Raw genomic sequence first — 20,477 nt, forward strand, 5'->3', positions numbered from 1 at the left:
CAGCAAAGGCCTTACAGACCTGCCAGTACCTCTCTGTGACCACCTGATGAATTTCATTGGGAGATCAGATCCAAAGGCTGGAGGTGCACTCTGTGTGTGATACTCAGACCAAATGCCCCTCCTCTACCCTGTGTGGAACTCTCCCAACACCTTTTGATAGGGCCTGCTTCCTGAAGGTTGACCTTGGTGGGGAGAGATCACACTTGTCTTGAGAATTGCAACAAATCAATGGTGCCTATGAGAGGACAGGAGGAAACCAGATAAAAATTTATTTCAGGGAAAGTAAATGCACTAAAAGAAATGTGGGTTGGATTGGATGCTCATGTCTAAGTATTTCCGGGTTGCATGTATATGTAATGTATCCTTCCATCCATCCTTCATTCCATCCATCCATCCATTCAAAAATCAGCAACTGAGACTCCTGGATACCAAGCATTATCCTACACTTTATTTAATCTCCTCAAATTAAACTCTTAACCCATTTCCTTCACTTCGTTTTCCAGTTTGCTAGGTCAGCAGGAGAACATACCACACAAATTATCACCTGATTGCCTGATTTTTCCCTGGGCCACGAATCTGTCCATGATATAATTCATAAGGTAGAGAACTCCCTTCCCTGCCAGCATCCCAATTTAATAAACACACGACTGTCATCATTTTTGCCTGCTTTTCCCCCTGTGCTTGAGGAATGCAAAACAGTACATTTTATTAATTAGCCAGATGTAACACTCTTAGAAGGGATTCTTCACCACATCCAGTTTTACAGTCTTTTAAAAGTAAACCATCATCTTTCAAAAGCTGCTTCTTTATGGTTTCATTAGTGCTGAGATGGATGGATATTACTTTTTGCAGGAGGCCATTTGAAACACCTGCTCATGATTACATTCCTAGTTCCATTTCTGTACTTAAAATTATTCTGATCCTCACTTTACAGTAATGTTGCCTTTTTAATACCTTCGGAGTCACTTAAGGCATTGTATTGCTAAAGGTGTTTAGGTGAGAGGAAGAAGAAAAAAAGCAAACAAATACTCAGTGGGCATACTTTAGAAAGCCTTGATTACGAAGAAACTGAAATCATCTTTGACTATGGCTAGTGAGTTGCAATGCCTGGGGGTAGACTTGAAGTCTGCTAGTCACCAATGCAGAATTTCAAATGGTGGTCCAAGTGCAGGCCACACTTAGCTCCCATTTCTGCTTTTGGGAAGCCAGTGAGAGAGCTCATGATACTGTGCTGACTATCCCTCCAACAGCAGCAGCAACAACAACAACAACAACGAAATCCAATGCAAGCAAACAATAAGGATCTTCTAGAAAGGATGCCTCTAGTGGGTGGTGGTCAGTAACATTATTTTGCAGTGTGATGTATAGGACAAAGTTTCAGAATAAGTACCAGGGACCTCAAATTCAATTCAGTTCTCAGTTTCACTCTGTGTGACCTTGTACAAGCTTTTGGGGATCTTTGGTTTCCTTCCTGGTAAAATGAAGTTGATCATCTGGTGCAAGGAAGGGTAATTAAAAAAAACAAAAAACACCTAAATCTGTGCCCTGGGTGGGGCCAGGTAATGTTAATAAGGGAAGTGAGCTGGGTGGAGACCTTGAAGATGAACAAGTGCATGCTCTGCTGCCCCCAGCCCCAGGCAGTGTTGCTAAGGGGAATGAGAGCACATTTAGGCCAGATGTTCCAGTTTGGCAAAAATTAAAACCCTCCTGATTTTAATTGTTGATTCTTGATTATGAAAATAAATAAATAAACAAACAAACAAACACTGAAGGGAAGAAGAGGGAGGAGAAGGTACCTAGGAAGAATGAAGTCACTGGCTAACAGGTGACCCCGGGTCAAAACATCTCCAAGTTTCCTCCCAGCTCAAGAATTCTCTCTGCTAGACTACATATTAATATTTCAGTTGGAATATCATATTATTCCACAATTTAAAGACAATATTTTATTCCTGTGCTCCAGTTCACCAGTCTGCAAATGCCCATGTTATTATTATTCAAGAAATTGGTGACATTTCACTACAAATCAATGGCTAGCCATTGTTGGGGACATAGATTTGTCCTGTGTCCTTCTGTGGGGTTTCTACCGTCATCAAAGCCTTGCTTCTCTCCAGTGGAATGAAAGCATAGACATGTTCAGATCCTTAGTAACAACAACACAGTAGCATAGACATCTGCTGCTTTGCAGAATGAATCAACCAACCACACACAACCGCCCACTCATTCAGACACTTCAGGCTGACACATAAATATGTACCCAGCAAAGGGTGAGTCTGGAACTCTTTCATCACTAATGTGTGGGAGTAGACCCAGATGCTAATTCATGTTGGTTTGGGGGAAATACTTAATCCTGCCATTGAAAAAAATCTATTTTAAAATGCCCTGTTGAAGAATCACACTGCCATCCAAATATCTCTTTACCCCCACCTTGCATAGCTTCTGCATAGAATTTGCGGAGTCTGCACAGCAGCTTCACCTCTGGAGACCTGTAGGCATCTTCATTTCCCCCTCATTCTGGTTTTTTTACCACCTCGTTTACAGGTAGCCTGAATTATTTTGAGCAACTCTGCACATCTCTATTTATATCCTGCTTGTCAGACAGTTGGAGGAAAGTTCCTTTCGTGACCTGTCTCTCTGCATATAGGTAGAAATAGGGATCATGGTTTACATTCATGCACACTCTTCCCCATACAACCCACGGACTCACAGCCCCAGTGCTCAGATTAATGTCCCCATATTTCAAATATGAGGGTTAACAAAGGCAAATTTATGTCACAGAATCTTGCATGGTCCAAAGAGGGTGAATCTTGGCACACCGTGGCTCATGGTAATTGCTTTGCGCCCCCATTTTTTCTTCATTCATAAATACTGAGATTTTCTTTGGCTGGTTATTTATGGGGCATTTAGTGAGGTTCCTTTAAGCAACAGCTTTATGGAAGATGCACAGCTGTGCAGAGAGGCGGCTTCCAAATGTAACTGCTCTCATGGTTCCAATTTTTTGAAAAAGCATGGGCTTGGGATCAAAGGATTGAACTGTGGCCACCTAATGTGTGGTTACTGGTGTGTGCCTCCTCTTCCAGTCACTGGGCAGACTGTGCCGGGGACCTCTAAAAGGCTTAAGAAGTGTTGTTATTGTCATTGTTGTGCATCTCGGGTCTCAGGTTCTGTTTACTTGAATCTTAGACCAATTGTGGCATCATTTCTCTATTTCCTCCCCTTGTGGCAAAATGCAGTGCCCTCGTGATGCCAGAGTGCAGAGACCCTGTCAGCCTGCATGCGCTAACACTTTATTATCTAATGATCTAATACGCAACAAGGCAAAGTGCCGGCGCTCATCATTCTGACACAGAATGCTGGGAGAAGTGACTAAATTACTTTATGTACCATTAGCGCCAACAGCTATGGGGAACTCACCGGCAGCATTTATGCAAATGTCTATGAATACACACTAGTGGCTTTGTCAGGAAACCGTCTGACAAGCGGTTTAAATGCTCATTTTTTTTTTAGGGAATATATATATATATATATATATATATATATATATATATATTTTTATGTTAGCATGTGAGTGTTTTTTTCTTCTTTTTCTCCCCCCTTTTGACTGTTGTAGGACTTTCCTCTCTGTGATGACTAAAGAGAGTTGAGAAATTTACCTATCAGTAGGCCCCTTTCTAGAAGTGGGGTGAAGGCCCTGATTTGCTATTCTCCAGATCTAGGGTTAAAAAAAAATTCTTATGGATTTGTACCACCTTCATATGTATTTGGGGAAAAAAATCCACAAAACTATCAATTGAGGGTTTTTAGAATGAGAATATCTTAGTGTTAGTGAGCTTTGACCTGAGGTCCTACTTAGTTTTTTTGGCTCAAATATAAATGTTTTAAAACACACCCACCTCCTAAAAATGGAAAATGACTGAAATTTCACTTTTGTGGGCATCAGATGTGCATGAATTAAGTTTCCCTTCAAAGTAATTACAAAGACGGTGACATGAAATATCAATGTGCCAAGATCCCAGAATAAAACAAATCAAACCCAAAGTGGGCTTTGGTCAAACTAAAATATTTTGGAAATGAAGAGGGGGAGGTAGAGACGTTGAGCATGTCCCCTGGCTGTAATTACAACCTTGGAGACAGAGGACCAGGTTTTCACCACTGCCACTTAGTTCTGACCTTTGGGTTCCGGCTGTCCCTGACAATATGGTGTTATACTTGATCTTTAGCATATGACCTTCTTTAATCTTTTTGATCCAGACAGGAGCAGTTTTTGCTTCTGTTGGTTGCCCCTGGGTGTCCAGCCCCATTGAATCCTCTCTGCCCACCTGCATTTAAATTTGTTGTTTTATGGACACGTGGAGAAAGAAGGCTGAAGCTCAGTAGGTTACTCCAAAGTGGCACAGAGGTTCTAATTGACAGGAGAGGACCCCCTCCCCTGCCTCTGTGTAATAAGGCCCTAAAAAAAAAAAATAAGGCCCTGAGGCTCACCTAGAAGTAGGATCAGGCTGTCTGGCTGAAGAACTGGATTCAAGTCCTGATTCTGCTGTTGACTAGCTATGTGACCCTAGATGGGTCATTTTGCCGCTGTGGGCCCCAGCTATGTATGCACCCAGTGACAGCAGGGTTCGGTCATGTGTCAGCTTTCATTCAGCATGCACAATTCTGTGGTCTCTGAACTGAAGTCAGGGACTCATGCCATCTTGCAGGAGGGGCCTTTGAAGAAACAAGGATTGGGGGAGCAGAGAAACCCACTAGCTATTTCTAGTGGAACCCCTTCTTTGGATCTCTGGCTAACGAATATAGGGGGCTTCAAATTATATGTGCCAGACATTAAGCTGGTTCCACTAACAGAAGGCAGACACAGTCCCTATCTTCACAGAACTTATGATATAAATAGAGATGAAAGATAGGAAACAAAATTTTGCAACTAATTAGTGCAGAAAGGAAGACCATAACAGGGAAGAGGAAGCGTGGGGTGTCAGGGAAGCCTTCTCCGTGGAAATCTCATGTAGACCAAAACTTCAAAGATGAACAGATGTTCCCCAAAGGGGACAACATTCCAGACAGAGGAACAGTGTGTTGCAGAGCTGCTTTGCTCAGGTGAATTCAAGGACTGAAGGAGACCGACATGGCTTATGTTGCTCTGGAGTAGTGGCAGGAGATGAGGCTGGGCAAGGGCCAGGGCCACGTCACCCAAGACCACATGGGCTGGTCAGGTAGTGGAATGGTGAGGGAGGCTGACAGGGCTTTGGTGAACTCAGTTTCGACCATAGGTTCTTCTAGAGTCTCAGAAAAGCCCAGGGAACCATTGCTCTGAACCCTTCCCTGCTGGACTTTAGAAGCTTCCTGGGACTTGGATGTGCCCAGAGTGCCCCACCCCTACCCCATCACTCCTCCATCTATCAATCATGCCTATTCACCATAGGAACCTATTCCAGCACTTTGAGAGCTCTTTTTCCAGATGGTTTTATTTTATTGATTATGTTTTTCATAAATAACATAGAAAGAATTTGCCCATTGACTCAGTGAACATATGGAGACCTCTGTCTTCTTAAGGCCCATAGAACGAAGGGCTGCTGTGTTATTTGATCTATGAAATGTGTATTACCCCCAGCAAAATGGAATCATTGAATGAATGAAAGTAAACTAAACATTCCCTCCTAAGCTTCTCTCTCTCCCACTATAGGCAACTCCTGGGTCATGGCTCATGCTGGGTGGAGAGTCATTGGAGTCTGCAAGGTCACCTCCTTCACCCCCACTCATTGACAGAAAACCTGGAGAGGGCATGTGACCTATTCACACTAAAACCTAGAGATAGTGTCTGTCAAGATGCATTTAGTGCTCTTTGCACTTACCCCTGGGATGCTGGCCAGCAAGGGTGTATTTTAGAGCTTGCCCAGCTTTGTGGTCCTGGGCAATGGCGTGTTGCAGGAGGACTTGGGTCCAGTCCTGGTGCCTTCATAATTCAGGTTGGCCTAGTCTGCTTCCAGACCCTCTGGGACCTGGAGGATCATGAGAGGAATATCTGTGCAATTGTCCACCCCCTTGAAAGATTGCACTTTCAGAACATAGTGGCAGAGGATGGATGACACAGTGAGTGGCTCTCACTGTTATGTAGGATTTTGGTGCACTGCTCCAGCCAGACCACTTAGGCAAGAGCGTCCAAGTTAACTAGAGAAATCTTAGTGCCATCTTTGTGTACTGAGGGTTGCACATTTATCAGGTGATTTTGCCAGTTGAAAAATAAAGGCAGATGCAAGAACAGAAACTTAGGGTTAAAAATACCCACACGTGTCATAGAATAGAGCATCAAGACCCCATGTTTCCAAGTATCAGATTGTACCATTCCTTAGAGAAGTTGGGAAGTTGCCTTTTGTCTTCCCTTAAAATAGAAAGGACAAGGTATGTCGTCAAGAGAAGAATAAGGTTCTAGAGTATTTCCTGAGTAAGTCATAAATCAGATTACACCACAATCCCAATACTGGGGACTTGGGAGCCATCAAGACCTCAGCTTCAGGCAGATTAAAGAGTTCATGAGCTACCTGTAATCACCATGCAGATGATCTACATTCTCTTTATTTGAATATGACACCACCAGCAGCATTGGTGATAGAGGGGAACTCGTGCTCAGACTTAATTGTCATCTCTGATGGTGACTGAGCCAGGTAGTTTAATTCTACTGTTTTTATTTTGGACCATTATTAGCTAACATTTATGGAACCTTTCCTAAATGCCAGCACTGTGGTCATCATTTTATTTATATTATCTCATCAAATCCTGCAGCAAATTTGTTAAGAGGTAACAATTAGTATTCCCACTTCACAGATGAGAACACTGAAGTTTAGAGAGGATCAATAACTTACCCAAAGCCACAAAACTAATTAGAATTGAGCTTGGTATTTGACCCTTGGCCTACATAACCACATAGCTCTGTATAATAGTATTACTAAGAATTAGCAGCCATGACCCTGAGGCCTTCCAGGGCACATAGAATTGCTATTTGAAGAAACTGAGGCTAAGAAGGAGATATGTAACTTGCCCAGAGTCACACAGCAATTAAGTAGATTTTCGGATTTAAATCCCCAAAACCTAATTCTGGCATCTACTTTCAACTACTGCTCTTGGACATGATGCAAAATTATTGTTATCTCCTATCCAATTGTCCTTATTTTTCTCAATTCAAGAAAGGCAATTGTGCTGGCATTCTAAAAAGATCTTTTGAAAGTTAGCCCAGAGCACCTCTTTTTAAAAAATTGGGGCACATGATGTACGTTTGCCTTATAGTTCATTCTCTTCAGTAACCTCTTTTCCTCTGGCTGGAACTCATGCTAGTCAAATTTTTAAAATGTTGATTTTATTTAACCACTGGGATATTTTCTGTGGGGCTGGCAATAACAAGGAGCCTGGTAATATTTATTTTCAAGGAGGCTCTAACTCATCTCCCTAGAACTCACTTGTTAATCATCTGGACTCTCTGGCACATATACACAGTGGAGAAAAAGGTGATCTTGAGAAAACTGTGAGATGGTGGCTTAAGCATTGGTTGAGATCCTTCAGGGTCACTGGACCTCATGCTAGAAATTATACGTGGCTATAAGGAGGCTGTAGTCTTGTAGGAATTTCTTGACATACCTATAAACTGGGAAAATTCTAATATTTAGTATTTTCTTTGATATAATAAATGAGGGAACCATGCTTGTAATCAGCACGGGGTGGTGTGTTGTGGGTAGTGGTATTTTCTGCTTACATTTTGATCAGAAATGGTGGAACTTTTTTGAAACCTATTTTTTTTTTTTTGTCTTATATTGGGTTACACATGCATCATAATTCCAGTTGTGTTTATTTGTGTAATTGGTGGTTACAGCTGAGGCCTTTATCCTTATTTGTTAGAAATACTCAAGTGAGAATTTCAAATGATTCCAGTTGGTGTTAATACCCAGATAAAAACTTTGATGCACCATTCCTAAACCATTCTTATGATGTGATATTTAGGATTAGTGACAAGGAGTTGGGTTTGAAATAAATTTTCTTGTTTGGCTGTTTTCATTTATACATGAGGAAGTAAATACAAACAAAGTTCCACCCTTGCTGTGTGCTCAGGTCTCTCTGGGCCTCAGTTTCCTTATCCTTTAAGGAGAGGCTCTGTCTGGATCTTCAACCTTTGATAATTCATTGTTTGAATGCAGCTGATTCTGAGATAAGTTCTGTTTCCTGAGACGCCACACACACAGACTTGGAGAGCTGCTACCAAAATACCAATGTGAGGGTCACTCTGCAGAGACCTGAGTCCATTTCCTACCACCTTGGGCAGCCTTCAGGAGGTGAACACTTAGTTCCAGAAGGCCTGGAGAAGCCACAAGGTGTTAGCACACAGAGCCTTTTGTGTCTCAGGCAGTTCTTACACCACAGATGTTCTTCTCCCTGAATTCCTTCAGCTGAGAGTGTATAGTGTGCAATCCACTCCACAGTTAGCTGTGAGCTTTTCAGTTTTCCCATACAGTGTGTGAGATGATTTTAGTAGATGGAGAAAAATGTTAAAACATTTCTAAATAATTCTATGTCTATCTCAACACACAAACAACAATGAAAACAAAACAAAATAAACAAACCAACAAAACCCCTACAACTCCAAAATCAGGATCTCACTGTTATTACTGCTTAGGACAAGATTAAATTTAAGGAAAAAATTAGTCGATCTAAATAAAAATCACAACTAAATAAAATGAAGTAAATATAGCATAAGGGGTACTGGGATGAGGCAAATCCTGACCAAAGTTTGGGAAATGCTTTTAAGAGAGGACTTTAAGAGTTGGGGGAAGTAATAATTCTTCCAAATCACCAGGAAACAGTGAAGGACCCTGGAAAATAGTCTTTCTTTTTATATGAAGTCGAATATTGCTTTTTTAAAAGAAAGCCATTTAGGTTCAGTTTACCCTTAGAAAAGACCTAATATCCTCATAGGATTTAAAACATCAAAACCTCTCCCAAGTCTTTAACTCTGTTTTTATTTTTAAACAAGTAGAGTCTGCATGTCAGAGAGCAGCAGTCGGTTTGGAAAGGGGACTTGAGCCCAGGGAGAGCGCCAGCCAGGGTCCACCCAGGCAGCGCATTATGATAATGTATACGGAACCAGCTGGACACTGAGCAAAGCTGACATTGTGTTGTCAAGGGCAGGATCGCCCATCAATTTCCAAGATAGGATTTGAGTTCAAATGACAGAAAAAGCAGCAACTGTGTTGAAGCTGCCATGTGGGGGAGGGGCGGGGAGGGCAGGAACCAGCAGGGCCTAAAGACAGGAAGTCCTGGTACCTCCGGAAGCCAGCGGCTCTGTTTTCTCATCTGGCTGTTACCCTTCCTTCTAACCTTAACATCTGTCAGCAAGATCCACCTGGGTCCTTGCATGAAGACAGCCCACCTCAGGGGGAGCTCACTGGTGTTAATTTTAACCCCCAGGAGAATGGAGTGCCTTCTGCCGGAATGGGGCCAGATCAGCCCAGGAAATGGGGCTCCAGGTTGCTGTTGCTGATCCGTGGAGGAAGCCGGGTGTGGGTGGGTGTAGAGGCAATTGTTCCTACGTGCTGGAGGAGTGCTCAGATTTCCAGCTGCTCATTTTAGTCCCTTAACTTTTTAACGCCGCTGATGATTCTTTTTCTGTTTGCTTTTTCATTCTCTTTCTTCTATTCAACACACACACCGGATGACCGCCTACTGTAATGCACAACAGGAGTACCCAGCTGGTCAGAATAGGGACAGTTAATGACACTATGAGGTATACAATCCTAAGCACATGCATATTTATATGTTCATATTAAGGAAGTAATGGTACATAGGATGATTGAAATTGAAAGGCTGGTAAGTGCTAGAAAGGAGAAATAACAGACTCCTAAGAGAGCTTCAGGCAAGGGGACTCAGCCAAGTCTGAAGAGTCAGGGAAACTCAGAAGTTTTAGATAAGCAGCAATTGGGTTGGGGTTTTTAGCTCAGTGGTAAGGCACTTGCCTAGCACATCTGAGGCACTGGGTTCAATACTCAGCACCACATACAAATAAATGAATAAAATAACAGTATTGTGTCCATCTACAACTAAAAAAAAAAAAAAAAGAATGAGCAGTATTTGGTCAAGCAAAGAAGAAAGAGAATTTTAAGCAGAGAGGAAAGCATGTTCAAATACCATAGGAGGATCAAACAGAAGGTTGCGGGAGGGGCTGATGGGGTTAGGGCTAAGGTCCATTTTTCAGAAATAAACTTGAAAATTCCCCCACAGGTTGGTTTCTCTTTGACTTGGACATAGGGGTCCATCATCACAGGCTGATGCAACTTATAGTTCACTAAAATGCTAAATTTGCCATTCATGTTTCAGGGAATGGTGGTGCTGCTGGAATCAGTGGCTTTAAGCACTTACTGTATCAAATTCAATGCTACACAATTGGCACTATCTCCCTTAATTCTCTTAGCAGCCATGGGAGGGCACTGCTGTTATTATATCCAATTAATAAAAAGGGAAACTGAGGCCATCCTTTAAGGATCTCGTTGTGGCGAAACAGAAAAAGAATTAGGTTTTGGGTTTCTGAGCGGCTGACACACGGGATCGTGGCCGCTGTTCTTTCCCATTGTTTAGTCAATGCATCTCCCCGTACCCTAGACTTCAGAGGCAGAGAGAAATTCTGCCATTTGAGCAGGTAATATAAAACCTGCTTCAGTTGAAGCAAATTGACGACATCACTCAAAGGCAAACCAAAAAGCCTGATCTATGCTCACTCCCAAGGGTGAGTTAGTTGGCATGTGCAGTGATATACGGGAAGGTACTTTTCTGGGTTAAGATAAAAACTCCTGGTATCACGTCACACTATCGGGCATCCTATCTCAGACTCCCTGTGCCAGCCCTGCAACCTGAAATACTCAGTGGACAGAAATGAAACTTTATAGAAATTCGGTGATCATCATTCTTATCAGATGAATGTGATGCCATCGGCATGATTTTAGCATCCCGGGAAAAAAGAGATTTACTCAGAGAGTCACAAGAGAAAAGGCTGAGAATTGCAGGGTCGTGGCTTTGCTGCCAGTCTGCATGGGCAAGTCTGCTGGAAAATGACCCAGTAATTAAGGTCCTGCTTGAACGCGTGCTGGTCAGTCCTAACAGAAGCACCGACACGGGAAACCAGATGGGATCCAGAGAAGGAAGAGAAAAGTGAAACACAAAAGTCGCACTCTCTAGCCCACAGGGCACAGAAATAGATCTGCATCCACCCAATGCAGATCTGACCAGTAAACATGAAAGCAGAACCCAGGTATTAATAGATTTTTATCCCAATCTGTGCAATTAATCAATATTTCATATGTGAACATATGCTCCTGTGTTGCAGGCTTATTTAATTGACAGTTGTAACCAGCGGGACACCAGTTGTTCAAACCCACATTTTTCATCCCCAGATCTGGAAAGAAATGTGGCAGGGGGACGCAGGGAACAGAGACATGGACAGTGTCAGGTCTGAGACCTTAACACGTCAGTTTCTTCCATCAAACTTGGGCAAAGCAATAAAAATGTCAAGACACGTGCATGTGTCCAATATGAACAGGGAGCAATGTACTTTTGTCATTATTTAGAATGTTTAAAATTCGTGAGGTTGAGGGCAGGGAGTGGAGATCAATTACAGAGTGCTCGCCTACCACACACAAGGCTCTGGGTTCGAGTCCCAGCACCACTAATATATATACATAAATACCATGGTTGTTACAATGTGAGACCTTTCTTTAATTCTTTGTTATTTCTACTTGTACTGGGCGAGCAGGACGAGCCCTTAGATATGTTATCCACGGAGTGGTGTCCCAGTCAGTGCTAATGTGCTTTATTATTTCTTGATGGAAAAGGAAAGTGTACCTTTGATCTTTATTTCCTAAAATCGTCTGCCTGAGTCATTGAACCAATTGTGTTCTTCCAGTAACTCTGTGTGCAGCAAATCTCATGCTCCTCTGCCTTTCAACCTTGGCAGAATTCTAGAAACTCTTCATGATTTGGTTAGCTAAAGTCCTCTGGAATCTGATCCTTGTTGCTCAGATGAAAAAAAGAAAATTGGGGACAATATCACTGTCCACCATTGACATCGACAATGTCCAGATGGAAAACAAAAGTGAGCGGAAACTGCCCCCCACTTAAAGTATGTAAGTTCTGGTCGTGTTGCTATCCCTTGTATTGGATGTTCACATTTTGAGCATGTGTTTAGCAGCCCAACTTGTAACAAAAGAAACATTTCTCAGCCTGGATGTTTGGCAGTATTTTCTATGTTTCTGTGTTTAAATTGGCACTAGTGGTTTTACATTAGGATGTATTTTCTGAACTTGGAAATAGAAGAAGGTAGAGAGAGATTTAACTATAATTCATTCGTGAATCTGAGTCTTAGGGGGGAAATAACCTTACTTGGAAATAGAGTAGTAATATTCTGTAAAGTTAATAAATATCCACCCTCTATCTTGGGGATAAGAAATTGCAAAACTAAGATTTTATGAGACTTTGGCTGTATTTATACGATTAAAGTGAACATTTTAGCCAAACTGAGCAGAAATTTCAGATAAACACCAAAATTGAAAGGAAGTTTGGGTGTTTTAAATATGTGACTGTATCAGTCAAAGTAGCCTCTCCAAGTCTCAAGTATAAATGAGTCTTTGAGACCATCCTATCTCATTTGTGAAGTGGATTGAAGAATAACATCTGCTTGTCTGCTATTTAAGGTTGATATTAAGAATAGTGGAGAGAGAGTATATGGAAAAGCCCCATTTGAAAACTGAGTAAAACTAATTAATAGTCAGGCATTGGTAAAGTGCAGAGCAGTCTCTCCAGTTTGTGGGTAAATGAGATTCCTTTCTGTGACAGATGTGCTGACTGATTGGGTTGATTTGCACAGGTAGCTACCTGCCTAGCTGTACAGATGCAAGATACTCTTCTTCCTCCTTCTCTTGCAATAAATCTTTCTTCTCCTTACCATCATCTCACATTTATCCCTTATTTTCTCTGTGTTAAGGTCTTTACATAGATTAAACCTCACAGCAACCTGTCAAGGTGGACTCTTTTAGAATTATTACTCCAGGTAAAGTGGTAGAAGCTTATGAAAAGTAAAGTAACTTGCCCAGGTAGGAACTGGCCAGCCTGGCATGTGAGCTGAGCCATGGTCTTAATTCCTGAAGAATCTCATCTCCAGCTTGCAAGGGATGGGGGCTAAGCTTAGAAAGGGAAAGTCAGCTAGACTCAGCAAGGTGGACTTGACCCTGCAAGCCCAATTTTGAAAGCTGTTGTCTTAGGAAGATTAATCTAGGTCTGGGCATGTAGAGTAGCCTCTGTTCATCATTGGTAATCAGAGAGCAGAAATGAATCAGAAACAGGCCAGTCTGAGTGTTTGCTTTTCATAGTCCACATAGGACAGCTGAGACTCTGAAGAGTAAATTTTGAGGAAGTCCAGGCAGTACATCATGAAGTTTAGGAAGCAGGGTGGCCAGTCCTCTCTGCTCATCTTGTGGGGTCTATTTGGCAACACACACGCCTATGCCTGTAACATCACAGATATCACCATGGAAACATCTGTGCTGTAACTGACGTGAAATTGCAGCTTCCCCGAACATGGCAGGGAAGAGAGGAAACTGGCTCAAAATGATAAGACTTCATAATGAAAGTTCATTCAAACACATAACAGTAGCATCCTTGGTTGTGGAGAGAAGTATAACCAGAACTATTCAGAAAGGTACAAAACACCTCATGGCCATTATTAAAGGTGGGGCAGGGTTGATTTTAAAATGCTGCTCACATTCAAAACACAGTTTCTTTAAAAAAAAAATCGCTATCTATGCTGTCTTGCATGATCACAATAGAAATCATTCAGGAGCAGGAAGCTCTTCTCCCAAACCGCTTATAGAATATCTTATGCATAGCTGAAGAAGGCCAGTGGGGGCTTCCATATCGTGTAGAGAGAGGCCTTTAGCAGTCAAAAGAAGAATTGATCCTGGTTGTGTTTTATGTTCATCATTTGATGAGTCAGTGGCACTTTAGTTGTGTGATGACAGAACTTATTAACTGGAAGATGATTCTTGACTTTCCAAAGATGTATGTAAGTTGTACACTGGAAGATAATGGATGGAATCCAGCCTTTGGTGATAGGTAAATTTAATTTACATGGTATTTTAATAAATTATGTATTTGTTGCTGATCTTAAAAACAGAGGTTTTTACATGGAAAGCATAACTGAGGACTTGTGTCACTTTTGGATAGGGCACACACTATGTGTTTAACACAATTCCTGCTACTCCTGTTGCATTGCATCCAGCCCAGTTTATTAACTTTACTTCCTACCTGACTCTGAGAGCATTTGCTTTTGTGGTCTTTGTTGGAGGGATTAGGGATTCATCATTCCTCGCATAGTTCTTGACTTTTGAAGGGCACCCCGAAAATTGTAGCTCTGATTATTCTTTATCGGATACCTGTTCCAAATTTGGTCCTAATAACAACACTGTCCACTAGAAATTGCTGGAATAATGGAAGAAATCTATCAATGTGCTCCCTAAGATGATTGTCACTGGCCACCATAGAAAGTGACCCCTTAAAATGTGGCTAGTGTGAGAAAAGACTTTCAATTTAATATTAATTAATTTAAAACTGAATTTAAATAGTTGTACATGCTGCTGATGGCTCCTATACTGGGAAAAGCAGATTAAGCAATGGGATTTCTAAATAGATGTGCTTGTTTAGGATAAGATGTGGAGCATAGCTGGCAGGGCAGTGTGTGTAAGCATGTCTGTATTCCAGAAGGTGATTCGAAGTGGGTGCCATCCCTTAGGGTCATCTACTTCAGGAGGGGATCCCTTCTTATTAACTGACTAAAAGTTTTGCTAATCAAAAGAATCAAAGACATGTGTTTACAAAACGTTTATATGCACATTCCTATCAATAATTGTTAGTCATTTTAGCTTGAATGGGAAGTTTCTCGGCTCTCTGTCCTCTGGTATTCAGTTAAGGGGTAGTGCTTACATATAAGAACTATGACTATGTGTGAAAATATCTAAATCATTGACAAGTTGCTTGGCTGTACCATTCATGGCAGTGTGGAGCCAAGAGTCAGTGTGACCACAGGTACTATGGGGAACCCATGAATCCTGCCGGGGTGCCAGAGGGACCCTTCCTTCTCAGGGCTGAGGCCGCACAGGCTGCCATCTTGTGGTTTCCGTCACAAACACACTGAGCACACATGACCAATCATGTTGCTCTGAACCAGCCTCCACTTTGACTGGAAAAGATCCTTTTCACAGGCAACTTGTTCACTTATTTGCATGAGATTTGCTTGGGCAGCTTGTCTTGGTTCTTCTCCACCAAGCCCAGCACTCTGAGACCCCCTTTTGTCTTTGTTATGGACTTGGGAACCCCACAACCATTGACCAGGCTCTGGCCTCTTGACAACTCAACAGATTTCTGTCCTGAGACTTGCCCTAAGCCAACTCGTCCAGCTGTGAAGTTTACCCCACTGCTCCTAGGGACATATGCACAGGAGGGCAAAACAGATATCAGCTTCATTCAGGAAGAAGCTGGGAATCACAGCCTCCCCATTTCTCACCCCCAGCAAAAAAAAAAAAAAAGAGCTTCCTTAAAAACAGAAAACCTGATAAGAATGATAGAAACAGTTGTTGTAGATAATTTATCAAATGATGACTAATACCAATCTTCTTGTAATGGAAAGAGCAAAACATACATGAGTATCATCTGCTCGGATTAGTCATCCCATGGAAATGATATACCATCTATTCTCAGAGAAAATTGTGCTGAGGGGATGCCAGGTCGTCCTGTTTTATCTTTGTGGGTAAATGTCAATGTGCACCCCTATTATGGTAGTAAGCTGAATGAGTCCTAGAGTTCCATGGGAAGAGGAAGACAAAACCCTCTGGCAAGAAAAGTGGATTTTGCATACTTTAGAATTTCTTCTTAGCAAAATTCTTGGCAAAAATGTTTTCAAGAAAAAAGACTAAGTAAGGTCATATCAACTGAGACTAACTTGTAAAATGTTAAATTATCTGCATGCATCTATATTTTTAATGCTGCATTGAGTCCTGTTCCCAGATATAAGGAGGCTAAAATTCATATTCAGATAAAGAAAGGCAAACCTTGGTGACAGATGGAATGGAGTTTAGCATAAAGGTTTAATCCTATCAGGCCGATTCCTGTATGGCCATCTGGATGAACCGGCACACACATTCAAGGCCTGTTAAAAATACGACTCAAGCCAAGATTAACGTCACAGATTTTCCACTAGACTTGCTCATATTTGACTTTATGATTTCCCAGGCCCAGGAAGATTGCTTGGGAATAAAGACTTGAGCATTCTTTGAAAAAGCAGTTCATGGATTTTTTTAAAAAACTGAAAATTATTTCCCCTTTTTCACAATATTGGGTGTCCATTTTTGGAAGGATATTTGTTTCCTTTTTTCCCCCTGGCTTTTATGTCTTAAACTTTTCTTACAGTAGGAGAATTAGGCTAAAAATAATTTAGTGCATGAAAGTTCTCCTTGTTGGGAAGAAAAGAATTATTTACTTATTGTATAATCAGAGGCAAGTGAATTTACTATTGTTGCAATAAATATCACAATTGAATCCATGAATAATTCATTCTGAGGGTTCTCCTACCCTCCATGACAATTTTCCCATTTGCTTTGCGATGGAGTGGCTGACAGTCATAGAACAAGGGAAAAAAGAAAGAAAGAAAGAAAAAAAAAGAACGAATGAACAAACAAACTGATGGCAGTATGTGCCTTTAGCTATTTTAAAATTAATATTTTGTACACTTTAATTTTATATTTGGCAGATCAAACATTAGGTGGAAAACAGTGCATTTGCCCCTCCTTGAGTCATAAAATTCTGAGCTTCTGCGGTGTATTTAACAAACAATTTTTTGCATATTATGAAACAATGCTATGTTGCATGTCACTAAATCAAAAAGCCTTCAACAAATCTTTCAAGTGCAATTTAGAAGTTACAGGTACATCAAAATGTCAAGATTTTTCACTGCTAAATTGTTAAATAACCCTGAATAGTGAACCTGAATAGAGTTCTGGATCTCAGACAAATTCAAAAATCCAAAAGCACTTGCCCTGGAACATTCCAAATTATAATATTTGTACCTGCATTTCCATTTATCCCTTGCTCAGGTGCTGTGTCTACAGATTGCTGAGGTCTTTTTCAACTTTAGAATAAGAAAGCTGCAAAATGAACAGGAAGTACATAGAATTTGGGCTTGGTCTTTAATTAGCAAGCAACTTAGTTTGGAACCCTCTAAGTGTGGGTTCTCTATATGAACACCATCAGGTTAGCTGTACCTGATGTAGATGGTCGTTGGAGCAATATTTCTATCTGGTGACTATGAATGTTTTTCCTTTTTGCCTTTTCTGAGGGAGCCATTAATGCTGTCAAAGCAAAGGGCTTTCTTGCCAAATGAAGTCACTTTGGAATAAAGGATGAAAAACACTTGAAATTCTCAATCTCCTCATTTAATATTTAATAGGTTTAATTGCATGTGGTATTGAAAAATCTCTGTATCGTGGGTTACATTTCTCTTTAAAGTGACAAACACCATATACACATACACCAGGCCAGGGTGCGGGGAGAGAGAGAGAGAGACTGACTCTTGCATATATAATAAACGATTCTTTGCAAAATGTAATATCTAGATACTGTAGAGGACAGAGCAATAAATGCAGACCAATAACAAAACAAAATAAAAACTCTAATAAACAATAAAATGCTTAACTGCATAATGCAATTACTGAAGACAATAAAAAAAGATAGAAACAAATCTATAATAACTCAAGTCAAGGCAACAGCATGTGTTACAAAGACCGCCACACCTTGAGTGAGGAGGCTGTCAAAATTGTTTGCTTACCAGCTGAGTTTGTGTTTGTTTGTGAATCGGCTGGAGCCTGTGGTCATATTAGCTTTCTGAAAGTGAAGTTGGCACCCACGCGTGCTAGAGTTCAGGTCAGGCTTCATAACTGCTACTCATTTCTAAGGAATCCAGCTGGAGGAACGTTGATCCAAGAACAAATCCGCCTCCTGTACACGGTGAAAATGCAGAGGGCCAGTCTTCCAGCTGGTGACAACCCCCTCTGTTCATCTTGCTTCCTGTCCACTAGCTGTTCCTTTCAGGATCAAAAGAGGAGAGTTTTGGTGCTATGGGACTATGTGCAGTTGGAAAAAAGTCATCATTTCACTCAAAAGACCAGCAAATCCAGTTGTTCAGATTGAGTGGGAAAGCTGACTCTGGACATTGAGTTTATAGGAGTCACTTTGTGTTCCCATAAGCTTCTAGGACAGGGTTGTTCCCATCACCTTGAGTTTATCTATAAAACCAAGGAGACAAAAGGGAGCAAGGTTTTTGAGGTCATAAATATGAGAAATGAGCTGAGGCCAGGGGTTCCACATTTTCTGATAAACCTCCAAAGTTGGGATAATAATGATAAAGTCAATTCCTTTGGCTGAAAATTTTCTGAAAATTTCTCCATTAATATTCATCCTGAAAAAATGAAGTCCCTGAGAGAGAGAGAGAGAGAGAGAGAGAGAGAGAGAGAGAGAGGAGAGAGAGAGGAGGGAGGGAGGAAGGAAGGAAAGGAGGCGGAAGAGAAAAATTCTGCTTTGGAAGCATTAATGCCAAATCCACCTACTCAGTGCATTCATCTGGATATGTTGGCAAGTAGAATAACTGGAAATTCTGAGGAAAGTTCTACAACAAAGGATATAATTTAGAGTGATCAGAGTATGGGGAGCCAATGGCAGCAATGAGCTTGCCATGTACCTGGCACACAGTAGAACAAAACACGAATGGGCATTTCTTGGGCATTTGCTGGAAGTCCAAGAGGCATCATCTGTGTGAAAAGCACAGCTTAGAAGGGGCCAGTTTATAGGTTGTGCTGAAGGGTAGATGTGGAATTTGAACAGCTAGAGCCCTTGACCATTTTCAAATACTATAATTCTCCCGATGTTAAAATCATCATAAGATAATTTCATCTTTCTAGCTTTACTCAGATGTTAATAAGGGCTGGCGGCAGTGTCCCTGCCTCTCCTGAAAGATTCAGCTACCTGCTTTGTAGAAATGCTCAGTAATCGAGAGTACTAGGTCACAGGATGCTAGACAAGGAGTTGACATCTTCTCATGTGCTGCACAAGATGGAAATGGAAAATGACCCTATGTCCACTTCAAAGTGGAATTTCTTCTTAAGATTTAGAACAGGATTAGAAATTTCCTAAATTTGCACATTTTGCCAGTTCAGTGTTGTTTTCCCAGTGTATTTAAAAAAAAAAAAACAAAGAAACAAACAGCGCATCTCTAATTAAGTCTTTCATAACCAGACAGGTGTCCACTGTCACAAAAGCCTCATTTTGGGGATGAGATATGATAAATGCCGAACCCAGGTCATCTGTATGGCTACCCCAAACAAGTGAGGTATTGATCACAGCACAAAGAGATTTCAGAGGCAAAAGCAAGAGCAGCCCCAGGATCCGGCTGATGGCCACACACACCACTAATTCACCTCAATGGGCAGGCACCTCTGAGCTCAATTAACCCTTATTCCCAAGGCCACCCATAAACCCCGAGGTAAACATGGCTCTCCTGGCCCTTGCTTTCTATCAATGAAATAGATCATTTCTATTGGAGGCCCAGCTTATAAATTCCCCTTGCTAATAAAAAGTCCAGTGCTTCTGGGGCAAGCAGGCGAGCACTCGAATCTTGTAACATTGATTCTGTAAACCAGAAAATTTTTAACTGCTGAGGGCGTCCATGATTCCTTCTGCCTTCTGAGGCTATTGGAAGGAATCAGAAATGCTCTGGAGGTGGAGCAGGTGATAGCAAATGTCCCCGGGTACAGCTGTCTGCACACAGAGCATTGGTTGTTAAATATGCACTGGAGGCTGAAAGATTCTTTTTTTTTTTTTTTAAATTTTTTTCCCCCTCTCTTTTCCTTCTTACCATGACCATTGTTCAGAAGCAAATTGGAAATCTGGTAATTAGGCCCTGACTCACAGTGTAGTATTAAAGTCCTGAGCCAAAGTTCAACACCCTGAAATGAAATTTAAACCAATTAATCTGTTAGATTTTTATCGCTTGTCCGTGTTTTCTCAGCAATTCCCCCAGCACGTGGCCTTTGATCAACTCTCATACAAACGCTAAAATGTGTGCCTGCTGCTAGCAAGATGGGGTGACATTAACATGGTACTCATAAAACAATCAGAGCAGAGGAGCCCTCAAACAGGCAGGGCATAGTAATATTTAATAAAAGCGCACACATAATCTTCAGAATTAGCATTTTGTGCCTTGCAGTACCTTGGGGAGAAGAGCTTTTATTTGTGGAGTGATCATTATTATAACAAAGAAGAGCTACCTAATAATTTCCACTTTAACTCTGCAATGTGCCATGAGCATTTCAGAGCCATTATGCTAAACTGGTGGGGTAATCATGTTATTGTCA

The 20,477-nt window shown here is 41.3% G+C and overlaps 1 protein-coding gene across 10 annotated transcripts in view; it reads left to right on the forward strand.

The window, feature by feature from the left end:
• The window catches only part of Ebf1 (EBF transcription factor 1), a 382,353-nt gene that overhangs the window by 258,820 nt on the left and 103,056 nt on the right, over positions 1-20,477 (forward strand). The window lies entirely within an intron of this gene.

Source organism: Marmota flaviventris, chromosome 5 (assembly GCF_047511675.1).
Source record: "Marmota flaviventris isolate mMarFla1 chromosome 5, mMarFla1.hap1, whole genome shotgun sequence".
Taxonomy (NCBI): Eukaryota; Metazoa; Chordata; class Mammalia; order Rodentia; family Sciuridae; genus Marmota; species Marmota flaviventris.